The sequence below is a fragment of the Dendrobates tinctorius genome, unplaced genomic scaffold (genome assembly GCF_039654945.1).
Source record: "Dendrobates tinctorius isolate UK_male_01 unplaced genomic scaffold, ASM3965494v1 ptg000046l, whole genome shotgun sequence".
NCBI classification, from domain to species: Eukaryota; Metazoa; Chordata; class Amphibia; order Anura; family Dendrobatidae; genus Dendrobates; species Dendrobates tinctorius.
The window spans coordinates 27,478,484-27,497,500 of NW_027361714.1; positions in this window are offsets into that span (position 1 = coordinate 27,478,484).

The following is a 19,017-nucleotide window of genomic DNA, read 5'->3' on the forward strand; positions in this document are numbered from 1 at the left end:
ACACTATAGCTCTAAGCAGTTCTTCTCTGACTGTCTTTTTATGCATCTACTGTACAGCACGTAGGGAATTATGGAGGATTCACCACTAGCTGTGTTGGGGTGCTATTGGGACACTACAGTATAACCAGTTTGCGGGAACACAGCCAAAGTTTCTGTGAAACCATGACCTAATTGACAACTGGCTGTTATTATTTGTGTGTCCTAACTCAGGCTTTTGACAGAGGAATGATAACGTCCAGTTGTCACTTCATTAAGGCTGCTTTTATAAGTTGCTGTCACAATTCGTTTTTTGCCACAGTTGTGGCAAAAATTAATTGACTTGCCAAAATTGTAAAAAAATTGCAGAAAAAAACATTGCAACGTGTGAATGCACCTAACAAGCTAGGTAATTCAACCCAGTGATAAGAGGGGAATAGCGGATGGATAAAAATTAACTTTTATTAAATGAAGGATAAAAAATGTCAAATATGACTTTGTGGGTGCATTGGGAGCCCAATAAGTCTCTGGTACACTAAGCTTCGGGGCAATGCCAGTAAGCCCTGTTCATTTGATAAGCAACTGGATCTCTGGATCACTCACTTGCACAAAGCACTTTTATTATTAATAAGTCATTTATGATGTTTTTATCCTTAATTTAATAAATGTGTGAACGCAGCCTATAAAGGTTGGTAACTTCTGCATTGAGAAGTGAGTAGTGCTGGTAATATCATGTTTGCACATACCCACAAGGACATTATACCTGCTGAACGTGCATGCTTCATAACAGGTATGTGTAGATGTCAAGTCATTAGTGCTGCTTACCTCCCAATTCAGAATTGCCAGACAACCCCTTTAGGAGAGTGGTGAGCGGTGTAACCTAAGAAAATTATGCTATGGTATTGCATTTTACTTTTGGGTTCGGGGAAAGGCAATACTGTATGTTGCATGGTGGTCTGTATGTGGCATGGCTATTTTTTAGTCCAAGTTCGGCCCTAATTCCTACCTCTCTATAATATTCCCCCACAATGTCCCTCTCTATAATATCCTCCCACACTGCCAATCTATATAATATTCTATATAATATTCTCCCCACACTGCCCATCTCCATAATATTCGCCCACACTGCACCTCTCCATATCATTCCCTCTACACGGCCACTCTACATAATATTCCCCCAACATTGCCCCTCTCCATTATATTCTCCCCATACAGTACCTCTACATAATATTCTCCCTTACTGCTCCTCTACATAATATCCACCACAATGCCCCTCTCCATGGAGCACTATTATAATAATTGCAGCCTCATTCCCCAAAGACATCAGCAATGACGAAACATTTTTTTTGGGGGGCAGAAGGTTGTTTTTAGATCAGATAGTCCACACCATTGCAAAATGCCATAAGAGTGGTCCGCGGCCACCAAGGCTAAAATATAATAATAATTGTCCTGAAAGCTAATGGTAGGTGTCACATGGGGAAGTACTAAATATGTACCCCACAATGGCTAATAGCCAGTGATATGAATCACTATAACTCGCTTAAAGGGAGGAATTGAACAATACCTACCCTCATGTGAGACCATCTATCATTACTAGATCTATACACTAATAGGGAAGTACTTCCCAATATCTACCACTGTAGTAATAGCCACCAGCAGTTTACAATCACACTGCTTGAGAAGGTATTACATTGATGTATATATTAGGAATACATCAAATTCCTCATTATTATTATAATTAGTCATTAAAAGTTATATTTTACTTGTCTAAGAATCTTTAGCTAGGGTCTATTTGCCATTCAGCAATTTGGCAATTGCCAAATTTAATTTGTGCCCCGGTTGCAGGAAAGCCTCATTATTGTCAATATGCACTGGATAATAATTTGCTAAAGTGAATTATTCAAAGTAAATATTAATAGTGCTGACACTGTTGTACCTGCCAGAAGTTCTTCATTTTGACAAGAAAACAAAATATCAGTAACTAGAACACATAAGAGCTGTTCCATGAAAAGTTTATTTCTATAGAATAAACTGTCTTAGTAACCATATGGAAACACTTAATTGTAAAGCAACGATAAACCGCCCAATCCCTCTCTGTGGAATTTAATGATAACACAGGTCAACGAAAAAAAATTTTTTTTCTGGTGTCCAAAATATTTTAATGAATTTGGGGTATTTTTGGGGTGCTGATTCTGAATATGTCATCAGTTTTGCCAGATTGGCTCAAGTTTTTGAGATTTTTGGTATCTTATTTATAGCACTTGTTGGTAAATGCGACGCATCATCTCATTAATTTCTTTGGATTAGTACTTGAACTGAGCAGTTCTCAATATAGTTTTGTGTTAATTAGTGTTCTAAAAGTTTGTTCATAGCTTGATTTTTGCACTAACTTTATGTTGTTGTCTGTTTTCCAGTGAAAAGCATGAACTCATCATGAAGAAGTTGTCTTAACGATCCAGACTCATTCTGTTACATTTGTGGTGAATACACACTGCCAAAACATAGAAGAAACATAACAGACTTCGTAAAAAAAGTGTATTTTGCCTATTTTGGGGTTATGCTTGGGGACCAAGACAAGTTTTGGGCACCACACATAGTGTGCAAAGCATGTATCGAATTATTACGAAAATGGAGCAAAGGACAAAGAAAAAGCTTCAAATTTGGTGTTCCAATGGTGTGGAGAGAGCCAAAAAATCATCATGATGACTGTTATTTCTGTGCAGTGCAAGTGCAAGGATTCAATAAGCATAAGAAACGAAAATGGGAGTAACATGGAATCTGCAAGAAGGCCTGTCCCTCATTGTGAAGATGTGCCTGTACCTGTGTTTACCATAAATAACAGTCATCATGATGATTTTTTGGCTCTCTCCACACCATTGGAACACCAAATTTGAAGCTTTTTCTTTGTCCTTTGCTCCATTTTCGTAATAATTCGATACATGCTTTGCACACTATGTGTGGTGCCCAAAACTTGTCTTGGTCCCCAAGCATAACCCCAAAATAGGCAAAATACACTTTTTTTACGAAGTCTGTTATGTTTCTTCTATGTTTTGGCAGTGTGTATTCACCACAAATGTAACAGAATGAGTCTGGATCGTTAAGACAACTTCTTCTTGATGAGTTCATGCTTTTCACTGGAAAACAGACAACAACATAAAGTTAGTGCAAAAATCAAGCTATGAACAAACTTTTAGAACACTAATTAACACAAAACTATATTGAGAACTGCTCAGTTCAAGTACTAATCCAAAGAAATTAATGAGATGATGCGTCGCATTTACCAACAAGTGCTATAAATAAGATACCAAAAATCTCAAAAACTTGAGCCAATCTGGCAAAACTGATGACATATTCAGAATCAGCACCCCAAAAATACCCTAAATTCGATGAAATATCTTTGGCACCAAAAATGCTGTTGACCAGTGTAATAGACCTCGATTACATCACTGTTCTTGAATTTCCACATTAACAACTGTCATTGCATTTGGGAATTACGTTGGCACTCATTTTTCTAATTAAAATTACATACGTGTTATTTTTACTTTAACTGTTATTAACTGAAGCACTAATATAATCGGAATGACAAATACATTCTAAGTATCTGTTACAATGGACATCACTGAAACTATTCAATTGAAACTAAACTGAATATCCACTCGATTTGCACCCTTCATTCATGTAGACAGCATGAGGCCCTGAGATCATTAATTGGCTGCAGCGGTGATGTGTACTGTAACCATGTTGTTACTGCTGCTGCCAGTAACGAAAGACTGGGTCAGCAAAGGAGTGTGTGCAGGCAGCAGATGCAACGTCAGTACATACACTTTGGATAAAACGAAATATTTTCAATCATTTGTAATGCAGCGCTCACTGAATGTGTTGGGGGACACTTGCTTGGCAACTGGATTAAGGCACACAGGAATGGTTTTTCCACACAAACAGTCCATGCAGTTTATTATGCATTCATAAACCACTTGAGGCCATCTTATATATCACAGGCCTAACATATAGTCCACTCTCAACTTCATAGTACACGGCTTTAACTCGCAGTCACTAAACATGCCGGACTTCTCTTTGCCCAGTTACTGTCGGCGACTGCACGCCGTGCCAATGTCTCTTTCATAGTTTTACTCCATTACACACATTAGATTGCAGTCTCTAAACATGCTGGACCTCACTTCGTCCAGTTACCGTGGGTGACCGCACAGTTCATTAACTGACCCTCATCAGTGCACCCAGTCCCCCATACTCTGGGTTACCTTACAAGAGCTCCGTTCCACACACTAGCTTCTTGTCAGTCCTAGGTTCCCGGGGAAACTGTCTAACTGGGATCACAGTCCCGGATGATGGCTTGCTCCACAGGCCAAACACAATCGTTCCAGACCTTCAGAAGGTCGGTAGCTTCCCCAATGCAGTTAGCCATCACAGACTCTGCAGATACATGGTTTCACCCTGTGCTCTTCAGGAATCCAGTCCACTCACAAGACGATCCAACACAGAGACCATCCAGGTACATGGCCCCACCATGTGCTCTTCAGGAATGCAGTCCATTCACAGGACCTTCCAACACAGAGACCATCCAGGTACATGGTTCCACCATGTGCTCTTTAGGAATCCGGTCCACTCGCAGGACCTTCAAACACACAGAGACCTGTCCTACTTCAGGACCTTACAACACCGATAATGTGACCACACCACAGCCACATTATTGAAAACAAAGAGAACAAATTGGAATATGGAGTCCACAATCATATTAAAAGGGTATAAATTTATTAATCACATCATAAATAACAATACACATAGACAAGGATCATGGAATGATGGCTATAAAGGTCCACTTTTATAAATGCATAAAGTGCTTCAGTGCCACAAAGTACAAGCATATAACATATGTTAATGTATACAGCACCAGATATCAGCAACAATAAAATGCAAGTGCCTACATAAATGCAGGGATATATTAAATCACCCACAGGTACTGGTTACCCATAATATGCAGAGACCAGACTCAAACCCGTCGCCACCGATGAGCGTTTTGCTGCACTTTCTCAAGGTGCGGTAGTGTGTACTGTGCAGGGTCACATCTAAATAGCCCATACTCCAGCTGTCCACAATCACGGCGCATGTACCCGGAAATGCCCACCGAAATTTGCATCACTTTCGGCAAGGTGTAAAGACTATGCGTGCCAGCAACTGTCGCACTGACATCACTGGCACGCAAACGTCAGCACTGGGCACCACAAACAATGCTCCACAATAGGTCAACCGGAGATATGCGCACTATGGACAAGCAGGAAGGAACAGAGTGGATTCCAGACAGGATTTGAAACCACAGCAAATCCGCACGGAAAATTCCGCACAGTGTGCACTGCGGATTTCTATTTCCATTGATTATAATGATACTGTACACCGCAGCTGAATCTGCTGCGGATCCGCAGAACCAAAACCGCTGCGGATCTGCAGCAGAATCCACAGCGTGTGCACACACCCTTAGGCCTCCCCTGCCCCCAGCGGTCCGCATGTAGGCTGTCATAGAGTGACTGACCCAGTGTGACACGACCCAATGGTTGGTCAGTCACCAAATTGCACAACAACCCAACGCTGATAGAATAGGGTAGAGAAAGGCCCTAACAATAGGGAATCAGGGACAGTCACCTCCTGAGCTCCTCCCTGAGCCTGTCCTTGTTCTCACTTAACACCCTATGCAGGTCCTTCCTCCTGCTGATGTTAGGATACCTCGTCCCTAATTGTCACCTACATCAGCCCTGGCTAGTGCACTGACCAGCAAGAAGCAACAGCCTCACCTCTGCATATAACACACACAGGGGGACGTGACAGACACCAATGAGACAAGGTAACAAAAATACAAAACTTAGCTTTCTGCTGCTAAGCACCGCACAGCAGGATAAAGACACCAGATACAACATTTAAAACTGAAGCAACACAGCTCCCAGGAAGCTCCTATCTCCAGCTTGGTCACTGCAGATTGCTCTAACACAGACAGTCAGCTGATGCATCAGGTGAGCTCTTGAAGAATGGTGGGAGTGGTCACCACCCACATCAGCTGACCTTGCAGCAATGCAATTACACCAGCAGGCCAGCGGGGAAAAAAACTGACATTAACCTGCAGTAGTCTGAAAGGAAAAAAGTTTTAATCTGATAAGCCAGATCTGCCACAGATCCAAAAACGGATCGCGACATAGGCCTTGAGCTTCAGCCCTTGAGTCACAGTCTGTCTGTGTCACCAGACCCCTTTTTAGTCACCACACTTCTTAAGTACGCCCCTTCACCCAACCTTTCTCTCCATGACCACCTCCAGCGGTTGGTGTGGTCACGAGACTCACTGACATTCGAGCCTATTGTCTGGTCTGAGTGTGACCTATCTAGTATACTACAGGGGCTACTGTCCAGGTCCCTCAACTTTGTACTGAGAGTAGAACTGCCACTTTCAGATTCTTGGCATCCTTGTCTTGCTGAACTACCAAGGCCTCTTCTTGCGAGATGTCTTTGGCTGTCACTCTGCTGGCGAACTTCTCTATCACCTTTCCTAATTAGAGAACAGTCACGCCAATTCTCTCTTTTTCCTTTTTCCCTAGCCTCTGCTGTGGTAATTCTATTATTTGGAGGGTCCCTTCTTTCCCCGGTACCTTGGGTTGAAGGCGGCCACCATCTTCCACCAATTTGGAGCAGCAGTCCTGTAAGGCGCAGTTTTTCAAGCCTTAACTGCTCTATCTCCCTTAGATACGCCACATGATACTCCAGCAGAGTCCATACATTTCCAAGACTCTCCACTAGAGATGAGCGACTTTGCCTCTGGGAGAGTCGAGTCGTGTCTTGGACTACCCAACTTTACCAAAAGTTGAGTCGAACGAAATGGGCTGACTATCGGCAAAAGTCAGAGTTCCGACCGAAACCCGACCACAATGCAAGTCAATAGGGAATAAAAGTTGGCAGTGAGTGGAGGACAGTAAATACACCTACAGTTCCCATTTCAATGGTAACAACATCAATTGTAATTACTTAAGCTTGTCAACCTTAATTTACTTTATAATAATAGTAACACATTGAAAACTGGGGGTTATTTGGCTAAAGTTGTGGGGGGTACAGCATAGTTAGGGAGGTGCAAAAACTGGCATATGTTGAGGTGTAGGCTGGATGTTCAGCAGCTGCAAATGGAGGAATTGGAGAAGTCGGAGGAAGAGGAGGATAAAGCGAGCCATTTTGCTGTCAACCTATGTGTCATCAGGGGAAGGTGGTACAAAATCCTTTGAAACCCAGGCATGGTTCATTTTAATGAAGGTGAGATCACCTACATTTTGGGTCGACAGCCGGGTCCTTCTTTCTGTCAGGATTGATCCAGCAGCACTGAAGACTCTTTCTGATAGCACACTACCAGCAGGGTAAGTGAGCTCCTGTAAGGCATATTGTGCCAATTCAGGCCAGGTGTCCAGTTTACAGGCCCAGTAGTCAAAGGGGAATGAACTGTGAGGGAGAACATCGATAGAGGAGGAGAGGTAATTTTGAACCATAGTTTACACAACTGCTGTCTCCTGTTTGTTGCAATCGATTCAGTATTACCAGTCGTGTGAGCGGGACTCGAGAAATCAGTCCACAACATGGTCATGAAACCCCTGTCTCCAACGCCACTTCGGCTGTGTGCACCACGAACACCTCTTCCATGTTGCCCAGTACGACTCTCGGTAGAACCTGCATCGCTGCTGTGTGCTGGGAATGCCTCTAACAAACGGTTTACCAGAGTTGCTTGTTTGTTCGCCAATATTAGCTCTAGGTTCTCCTGTGGCATGATGTTCTGTAATTTGCCTTTATAGAGTAGATTGAGGATGCTGGCCAACCAGTAGTAGTCATCCTTCATAATTTTGGCAATGGGGGGGTCCCTTTTTAGGATCCGCAAGAGATAATTACACATGTGGGCCAATGTTCCAGGTGTCAGTGATGCACTGCCAGTGGTGGGTGGAGGAGCACTTTCTGCCAAATCCACATCCCTCCAGTCACGCACAAACCCTGTACCTGACCTTGGCAAGCCAACATTTTCTCTTGCCCCCTGAGAAGCATCCTCCTCCCCACAATAATCATCCCCCTCATCCTCCTCCTCCTCCTCTTCCTCTTCTTCCTCCATCTCATCCAGGACAGTTCCCTGAGCAGACAATGCCTGACTGTCATCAAGGCTTCCCTCCTCCTCCTCCGCTGCAGAGGCCTGATCCTTAACGTGTGTCAAAGTTTGCATGAGCAGACGCATAAGTGGGATGTTCATACTTATGATGGCGCCGTCTGTGCTTACCAGTCGTGTGCATTCCTCAAAACACTGAAGGACTTTACAGAGGTCTTTCAGCTTTGACCACTGCACACCCGACAACTCATAGTAACATAGTAAGGCCGAAAAAAGACATTAGTCCATCCAGTTCAGCCTATAAAATTCTGTCAGAATAAATCCCCAGATGTACGTCCTTCTAAAGAACCTAACAATAACTGTAAGATACAATATTGTTACGCTCCAGGAAGACATCCAGGCCTCTCTTGAACCCTTCGACTGAGTTCGCCATCACCTCCTCAGGCAGGGAATTTCAGATTCTCACTGCCCTAATAGTAAAGAATCCTCTTCTATGTTGGTGGAAAAACCTTTACTCCTCCAGACGCAGAGAATGCCCCCTTGTGACCGTCACCTTCCTTGGTATAAACAGATCCTCGGAGAGATATTTGTATTGTCCCCTTATATACTTATACATGGTTATTAGATCGCCCCTCAGTCATCTTTTTTCTAGACTAAATAATCCTAATTTTGCTAATCTCTCTGGGTATTGTAGTTCCCCCATCCCCTTTATTAATTTTGTTGCCCTCCTTTGTGCCCGCTCTAGTTCCATTATATCCTTCCTGAGCACCGGTGCCCAAAACTGTACACAGTACTCCATGTGCGGTCTAACCAGAGATTTGTACAGAGGCAGTATAATGCTCTCATCATGTGTATCCAGACCTCTTTTAATGCACCCCATGATCCTGTTTGCCTTGGCAGCCACTGCCTGGCACTGGCTGCTCCAGGTAAGTTTATCATTAATTAGGATCCCCAAGTCCTTCTCCATGTCAGATTTACCCAGTGGTTTACCGTTCAGTGTGTAATGGTGATATTGATTCCTTCTTCCCATGTGTATAACCTTACATTTATCATTATTAAACTGCATCTGCCACCTTTCGGCCCAAGTTCCCAACTTATCCAGATCCATCTGTAGCAGAATACTATCTTCTCTTGTATTGACTGCTTTACATAGTTTTGTATCATCTGCAAATATCGATATTTTACTGTGCAAACCTTCCACCAGATCGTTAATAAATATGTTGAAGAGAATAGGTCCCAACACCGACGCCTGCGGTACCCCACTGGTCACAGCGACCCAGTTAGAGAATATACCATTTATAACCACCCTCTGCTTTCTATCACTAAGCCAGTTACTTACCCGTTTACACACATTTTCCCCCAGACCCAACATTCTCATTTTGTGTACCAACCTCTTGTGTGGCACGGTATCAAGCGCTTTGGAAAAATCAAGATATACCACATCCAATGACTCACCTTGGTCCAGTCTATAGCTTACCTCTTCATAAAAACTGATTAGATTGGTTTGACAGGAGCGATTTCTCATAAACCCATGCTGATATGGCGTTAAACAGTTATTCTCATTGAGATAATCCAGAATAACATCCCTCAGAAACCCTTCAAATATTTTACCAACAATAGAGGTTAGACTTACTGGCCTATAATTTCCAGGTTCACTTTTAGAGCCCTTTTTGAATATTGGTACCACATTTGCTATGCGCCAGTCCTGTGGAACAGACCCCGCCGCTATAGAGTCTCTAAATATAAGAAATAATGGTTTGTCTATTACATTACCTAGCTCTCTTAGTACTCGTGGGTGTACGCCTTCCGGACCCGGAGATTTATCTATTTTAATCTTATTTAGCCGGTTTTGCACTTCTTCTTGGGTTAGATTGGTGACCCTTAATATAGGGTTTTCTTTGTCACTCGGCATTTCACCTAGCATTTCATTTTCCACCGTGAATACCGTGGAAAAGAAGGTGTTTAATATATTAGCTTTTTCCTCATCATCTACAACCATACTTTCCTCCCAATTTTTTAATGGGCCTACACTTTCACTTTTGATTCTTTTACTATTGATATAGTTGAAGAACAGTTTGGGATTAGTTTTACTCTCCTTAGCAATGTGGTTCTCTGTTTCCTTTTTGACAGCTTTAATTATTTTTTAGATAAATAATTTTTCTCCTTATAGTTTTTTAGAGCTTCAACGGTGCCATCCTGCTTTAGTAGTTTAAATGCTTTTTTTTTTACTGTTAATTGCCCTCAAACTACCTGCCTAGTTCGATGTCTGCCCTCAAACTACATGCCTGTGTATCCTCCCACAAATGCATTACAGCCTGCCTCTTTTCGCACAGCCTCTCAACCATGTGCATGGTGGAGTTCCATCTTGTTGCAATGTCTATGATTAGGCAGTGCTTGGGGAGGCGGAGTGATCGCTGCAGCCTCTGCATACGACTGGAGTCTACGGGCAAGCGACGGATGTGCGAGCACAGTCTTCGCACCTTATGGAGCAGGGCTGGTAACTCCGGATAATTATTTATGAAGCACTACACCACCAGGTTCAAGGTGTGAACCAGGCAAGGTATGTGTTTGAGTTTTGCCAGGGCAATGGCCGCCGCAAAATTACGTCCGTTATCACTGACTACCTTGCCTGGCTCAAGATGTAGACTGCACAGCCATGACTCAGTTTCTCGCTGCAAGTAGTCGGCCAGTACCTCCGCTGTGTGTCTGTTGTCGCCCAAAGCCATCATCTTTAAAACAGCCTGCTGACGCTTACCACTAGCTGTTCGACAGTGGGACACCTCGTTTGCAACACTGGCAGCTGCGGATGGAGTGCTCGTGCGACTGCGCTCTGTCGACGAGCTTTCGCTTCTGGAGGAAGAGGAGGCGGAGGGTCGAACGCATACAGCCAACCGTTGCCTATACCGTGGGCTAGGCAGCACTGCCGCTGTCCCCTGTGGACCCTGCATCCACCACATTCACCCAGTGTGCAGCGATGGACACATAACGGCCCTGGCCATGCCTACTGGCCCATGCATCGGTTGTGAGGTGCACCTTTCCACTCACTGATTGTTTGAGTGCATAGACAATGCGGTCTTTCACATGCAGGTGGAGGGCAGGGATGGCTTTTCTAGAAAAGAAGTCATAACTTGGGACAGCGTAGGCCATGAGCTCTCGGAACGCTGTGCTTTCAACCAAACAGAAGGGCATCATCTCTAATGAGATAAGTTTGGCAATGTAGGCATTCAAAGCAAGTGTACGTGGATGAGAGGATGAGTACTTTTCTTGTCCTACTCAGAGTCTCTGCTAAGGTGAACTGGACTTGAGAGCTGCATATGGTAGAACTAGCAGTGGTCATGGTGGACTGAGAGGGGGTTGGTGATGGTGATGGTGGTGGTGGTGGCCTAGATGCAGTCTTTCGATGGAAAAACATTGTGATTCCCTGACTGCTTTGGCCTTGCGACGACACCTCAACATTTCTTGCTGGTGGTGTGCTAACCGGTGGGCTTACAGTGGGGGAAGCGATGGAGCATTGCTGGCTACCTTCAGTGGGAGCAGGTGCACGTGTGCTATCTGAGGTTTTGTAGTCCGTCCACGCTTGCAAGTGCATGGTGTTTACATGTCTAAGTGTTATGAATGAGTCACCGAGGAGGAAAAAACAAAAAGCAAGCTGAGCCCAGAAAACCGGAGAGGTTGGTAACTAGCGGATTGTAGACCCCTGATCCTATCCACAACAACTAGCAGTAGCCGTGGAGCGTGCCTACGGTGGTCCTAGACGCCTCGTCATGGCCGGAGAACTAAATAAGCCTAAAGAAAGAAAGGGAAAATCTAAACTGCCCCAGAGCAGACTCCAAAGCAATAGACAGCCCCCAACATGTATTGTCGGTGAAACAAGATGAAAACACAGACACAGGTAGAAAGATAGGCTGAGCAAACGATGGGGCCCTCGCTAACTAAAAAGGACAGGAAAGAAAAGCTGCTGTCTGCAGTCACGCAAAAAACCCTGCCAAAAAGAATGTCCAACACGTCTGATAGAAAAAGGCCCTGAAGTCGCTAGACTTCAAATCACTATATGAGCACTCAGGTATATTCTAAAGACAGAGCAAAAGAGATCAACTGATCAAAGACAAAATGGGGATTCAGCCCAGTCCCAGCCAGGGCTGGCTGAACACAAAAACTAAGTAAACCAGACAAAAACTCATATGAACAATGGCAGAGAAAACTTAGCTTTAGGAAGGCAGGAACCAAACTGGAAACCAGAAGCCCAGGCAGGAAAAATCACCAGCAAGAAACTAGGGAGTCAGCTGCCTTAAATCCAATCAGAAACTCCTGATGTCCAATCGCAGTCCTCTTCCTCAGGTGGCTGGTCTCTGCCATTTAGATCAGCTTCATTACCTCCCTTCACCAACAGAGGGAGTCCAGATAGAGAACTCACTACTCCTCTGTCAGCACAGCCAGCTCCATAACCCTCACCAGAAGCCAGAGGCAAACCCAAAAATGAGCTCACAACAGTACCCACCTTGAGGAGGGGTCACCGAACCCTCATCCATGCCACCAGGCTGATCAGGATGGGCCCGATGAAAAGCACGAACCAATCTATCGGCATGAATATCAGAGGCAGAGACCCAAGAATTGTCCTCCTGGCCATAACCCTTCCACTTGACCAAATACTGGAGTCTCCGTCTAGCCAGACGAGAATCCAGTATTTTCTCTACCTCATATTCCACATTACCTTCAACCAATACAGGGTCAGGAGGTGCAGCCATAGGAACTACTGGCTCAACATATCTCTTCAACAGCGACTTATGAAACACGTTATGGATCTTAAACGTAACAGGAAGAGCCAATCGAAAAGAAACCGGATTAAGAATCTTCAAAATCTTGTAAGGTCCAATAAATCTTGGCTTGAACTTTGGAGAAGCACCTTCACAGAGATATTCTTTGATGACAACCAAACCATATCACCCACTTTAAACTGGGGACCAATGGTCCTATGCCGGTTAGAAAACCGCTGGGCCTTTTCCTGGGAGAGAGACAACTTATCCACTACTTGGTCCCAAATCTGCTGCATTCTCTCTACCACAGTGTCAACACCTGGGCAGGCTGAAGATTCCACTTGCCCTGAAGAAAATCGAGGATGAAACCCAAAGTTACAGAAAAAGGTCGACATCAAGGTGGCAGAACTTGCTCTATTATTTAAAGCGAATTCAGCCAAGGGCAAAAATGAAACCCATTCATCCTGATCAGCAGATATAAAACATCTCAAATAGGACTCCAAAGTCTGGTTTGTTCTCTCCGTCTGCCCATTGGTCTGAGGGTGAAACGCAGAGGAGAAGGACAACTGAATTCCCAGCTTGGAACAAAAGGCTTTCCAGAATCTGGAAACAAACTGAACTCCTCTGTCCGATACAATGTTCTCAGGAATCCCATGCAACCGAACCACCTGTTGTAAAAACAAGGGTACCAACTCTGAGGAAGGTGGCAACTTTGGGAGTGGTACAAGATGGACCATCTTAGAGAATCTATCACAAATCACCCAGATAACAGTCATTCTCTGAGAGACAGGAAGATCATAAATAAAATCCATTGAAATATGGGTCCATGGCACCGGCAAGGGCATCAACAACCCACTAGAGCGAGAACAGGATTTAGACCGGGAACAAGTCCCACAGGACTGCACAAAATTCCTGACATCACGAGATAAGGTAGGCCACCAAAAAGACCGACTCACCAAATCTCTGGCACCAAAAATACCTGGATGACCAGCCAATGCGGAGCAATGAACTTCAGACATCACTCTCTTCCTCCACTGGTTAGGAACATACAATTTTCCCATAGGACAACGCTCAGATTTGTCCTCCTGGAATTCTTCCAGAGCACGTCTCAAATCGGGCGAGATGGCAGAAAGAACTACCCCCTTACCTAGGATGGTAGTAGGCTTGATCACAATAGGACAATCAGCAAAGAAACTCCTAGAAAGGGCGTCTGCCTTAACATTCTTAGTGCCTGGAAAAAAGGAGACTACAAAATCAAAACGCGCATATTTATTTCCGGAGTCACACACAGACGCTCCCTCAGTATGGATCTCACCGTAATACAAACAGCAGATATACGGTACTGTATCAGAAGCGTACAGCTGTATATGGTGTAGGGGAAAATTTAAATCTCCGTATTTATTTCCGGAGTCACACACAGACGCTCACTCAATATGTATTTGACTGTAATACAAACAACAAATATACAGTACTGTATGAGGAGCGTACAGCTGTATACGGTGTAGGGGAAAATTTAAATCTCCGTATTTATTTCCAGAGTCACACACAGATAGTCAGCATGTATTTGTCCATGATACCAGCCAGTACACGGTAGCGTGTGAGGAGCGTACAGCTCCATACGGTGTGGAAAAAAATGAATGGTCGGTAACTGTGCAGAAAAAAAGAATAAAAGTATTAGTGCTGTGTAAAAAGCAGTCTGCACAGCAATGTACACACAGCAATACAGCTATCAGGCAGCTTAATAACCAGCGCTGCTGCACACAAGAAAATCCTCCCCTGTCACTGCACACTAACTGTACAGCACAATTGCTATCAGCACAAGCACATAAGAAATTCTTATATCTTTACAGCCCTAACTCTCTCCCTACTGATAAACAGCAACCTCTCCCTATTGTTAAGATCGGCAGAAGTAAAATGGAGGTTGGTGGTCAGGGCTTTTTTAGACACTATGATGCCCCCCAAAGCAAGCCAATCACTGCAATGCCCTTCTCTACGATGGTGGTGGATGCTGCACATGTCATCTCATTGCCCACAGTGTACGTCCTTGCTCATTAGCTGAAGAAAAGACACCTGCAAGCATTCTGGGAAATCCGACTTTGGCGCTCGTTTTGCCGACCGCATGGCCGACTTCACTCTATGGTCGGGTTTCGGTCGGCGAAACCTGACTTTGGCATAAGTCGGCGACTTATGAATCTGGCCGACCTTTTTCGCTCAACTCTGCTCTTCACCATACCTAGAACGAAGAATGGTACCATACCCTTTTCCCTGGGTATCTGGTCTTCATGGTCACCTGGATTTCTTAAATTCACCACTGCAGACTTATTCACGATCTCTTGCATGGCTCGACCATTTTTCCCAATGACTTTCCTCACCATAGGAATAGGTACCTGTATTACATGTTCCAGCAGACTCCGAGCTTTCCTCACATGCTCCACCGCCTAGCAGCATCTTCGTTCCTCAACTGGATCATCCACTTCATCCGCACACATCTCCTGGGAAGATCACTTAAGACAGCTACTCTCTTCGCTGTGACACTAGTTGTGTGCCACTAACTGTTTAGTTTCCGGGGTCCAGTACACCCTACACGCCCCCACAGCCTTCTGGAATTCTTCATGCATAGTTTCCCTGGCACACGTCTCCTCAGGTATTCAGGTACGTCTATCAAGCATTTAAACAGGGAAATCTCTTTCTCTTCTGCTGTCCTAAGACCACCATTTTGCTTGGCTGAAATCACCCCCATAGGTGGGAGGTGTGTGTGGTTAGCCAGTCCCTCCCTGCTCGCTGGATAGCCCTGTAAGCCCCCTTGTAACAAAAACAAGGCTCGTGGAACTACACGTCCCACAGCAACATTTCAGGCTTACAGCACCGAGAATCTCCTCCTCTGCGACACATACCAGCCATATACAACAATGCCGGTCACTGTCTCACACATCTCATGGTTCAATTTATAACATTTTAACATGTTTTATAACATTTTATCCTTTAACACTTGTGACACCCAATATGTCATATATTGCATCTGCTGCCTGCAATGTAAAATTCAACACATTGGATGTACTACCCGCAAACTTAAAAAGAGTACAGAGGAGCACCTATCGAATATGTATAATAAAAATTCAGCCCATTCTGGAGCTTCCAAACATTTTGTTAATATCCATAAAGGTGACGTTTCCCAGTTTGCTTTCTATGGTTTTGAAAAAATGTATAAACCTAGTCGAGGAGGTGACATACATAACTTATTAACTACAATGGAAGCCTTTTGGATTCTAGAATTGGATACAAAATATCCCAGGGGTATGAACTCAAGAAATGATTTATTCTATATTTATTTGTTATTCGCTTTCTATTTATGACTTGCCCAATTTGCTAGCTATATCCTATGACTAAGAGCGCTTTTAACGCCCCAGAAGCTAATCAGATGTTTGCTATGTTTTTAACCATGGCTTGACATGTTATAATAAAAGCTTGAAATTTTATTGTAAGGGCTGGAGTGCCGGATTTATTCCTTCCCCCTTTTTTACTTCTACACCGCTGTGCTCACCAGCAGGACTGGCACCCACCTTTTTTTTTGTGATTAAACTCAGCCTCATTTGGTCAGACTGGATCACGTCGACAGCTCCCGTACCTCTCTTTCTCCTACACACTCAGCAAAGGAGAGCCGATGCTGGTCTTGCAGAGGGAGAATAATATCTGTGTTTGCTGTGTATACAAGCCTTTTTCGTACATATTTTTTTTATTGCGGAAAGCCTCTTTAAGAAATGTGTCCCAATACCTTTATCCATTTAGTTTACATGTCACCACCTAAATTCAAATTAATTCCTTTTCAAAATTCAGTCTGATTTTTTATTGTAAAAAGTGCTGTAAATTTTCTAAATTGCACTTACTGGGGGTGATTTCTCTTCAATTAATTCCAAAATGCCTTAAGTGCAGACCTACCCTATATGGTTTCTTAGGGATTTCTTCAAATAGAGAAATTAAGGTGAAGTTCTTAACATACAGTAAAAACATCATGCAGTTTTACCATTAATTATGTCAGTTTTGCTATTTTAACTCCTTCAGCCCTGAACATGTTTAAATCTCCCTGACCAGGCCAAAATTTCCAATTCTGTCCAGCATCACTATATGAGATAAAAACACTTCAACTTATCCACATAATTCTGAGACTATTTTTTGTGACAAGGTGTACTTCATGTTAATGGTAAATTTAGGTCAATATGATTTGTGTTTATTTATGAAAACTTTGCAAATTTGACAAAAAAAATGAAAATTTGGCAGCATTCAAACTTTGAATTTTTTTGCCCTTAAAACAAATAGTTATACCACACAAAATAGATAATAAATAACATTTGTCACAATGTCTACACTACATAAGTATAATTTTTTTAAACATTTTTTTTGCTAGGAAGTTGGAAGGTTTAAAAGTTAATCACCAATTTTTCCAACAAAGTTTTCAATCCAACTTTTTTAGGAACCACATTACATTTGAAATGACTTTGAGTAGTCTATTTCACAGAAAATACCCCAAAGTGACACCATGTTAAAAACTACACCACTCAAAGTGCTTAAAACAACATCCAAGAAATTAATGAACCCTTTAGATACTACACAGAAATTAAAGCAATGTGAAAGGAATAAAATAAAATTAACATTTTTCCCACAAATGTTGCTTTAGCCCCAAATGTTTCATTTTCACAAGGGTAACAGGAGAAAATGGACTATACAATTTGTTGTACAATTTCTCCTGAGTACACTGATACCCCATATGTGGTGGAAAACTACTATTTGGATGCACAGCAGAGCTCATAAAGGAAGGAGCACCATTTGACTTTTGGAGCGCAAAATTTGTTGAAATTGATAGTGGAAGCCATGTTGTGCTTGCGGAGCTCCTGATGTGCCTAAGCAGGGGAAACCCCCCCAAATGACCCAATGTTGGAAACTACACCCATCAACAAACTTATTTAGAGGTGTGTTGTGCACATTGAACGCACAAGTGCTTCATATAATTTTATAATATTGAGCCATGAAAATGAAAAAATTTATTTTTCCTGCAAAATATTGGTTTTGCCCAAAATATTTCATATTCCCAATGGTACCATGAGAAAATGGACCATAGAATTTGTTGTGCAATTTCTCCTGAGTACACCGATACCCAATTTGTGGTGGAAATCTTCTGTTTGGGTGCATGGCAGGGCTTGGAAGGGACGGAGCACCTATTGAATTCTGGAGCACAATTTGGACTGGAATAGATTGCAGATTCCATGTCACATTTGAAGAGCCCCCTACATGCCAAAACAGCAGAAACCACCATAGGTGACCCCATGTTAGAAACTACACCTATCGAGGAATTAACTTAGTTGTGTAGTGTGTATTTTTAATTCACAGAATTGTTTAACATTGGGCTGAGTAAATGGAAAATTACGATTTTTTTTCACCAAAATGTTGATCTGACCCAAGTTTCTAATTTTGTGTCAAGCCATTCTCCTAAGTGTTCACTGAAGGATCCTATTCCCGATACAATGGGACGCATGGGGGGTGGAAACATATTTTTGTGCGTTTTTGGTAATGCATGCAAGATTGGAATGACTGGATTTAATACATGCAAATACTCAACTTGTTTTTTAGTGAAAAAACCCTGACTGAATCCCTCATCAATCACACATTTACATATTTTTGAAAATTCTGCTGAGGGGTCTGATTCAAGAAAATAATAAATATCACTATCTAGTAACATCTAGTAACTATCTAGTAACATAGTAAAAAAAAAAAAAAATTGCGGGATAGGGAAGCATTTTGGATTTATTTATTAAACACCTGAGTACCTTTGGGCTTGAACTTAAAGAAGGAATTTATGTTGCACTATTGACTATTGTCTGTACCATCTATATATGACATGCACCGTCGTAACTTAAATGTGTTATGTGTTTTTTTTTTTTTTTTCTTCTCTGCCATGTTATCTGGGTGTTAACCTTTTCTTAATGGAGCAATTATTTTCATTTGTTTACCACCTGTTTGGGGAGTATTTTAACTTTTGCAAGACTGCTCATTGTGAAACTGAGGACTTTTTTTTGCAGCGCGTTTTTCCCGCAAAAAAACGCATTGAAAAAACGCATACAAAAGCATACAACTGCTGCGTTTTTTTCAAGCATTTTTATGAGCATG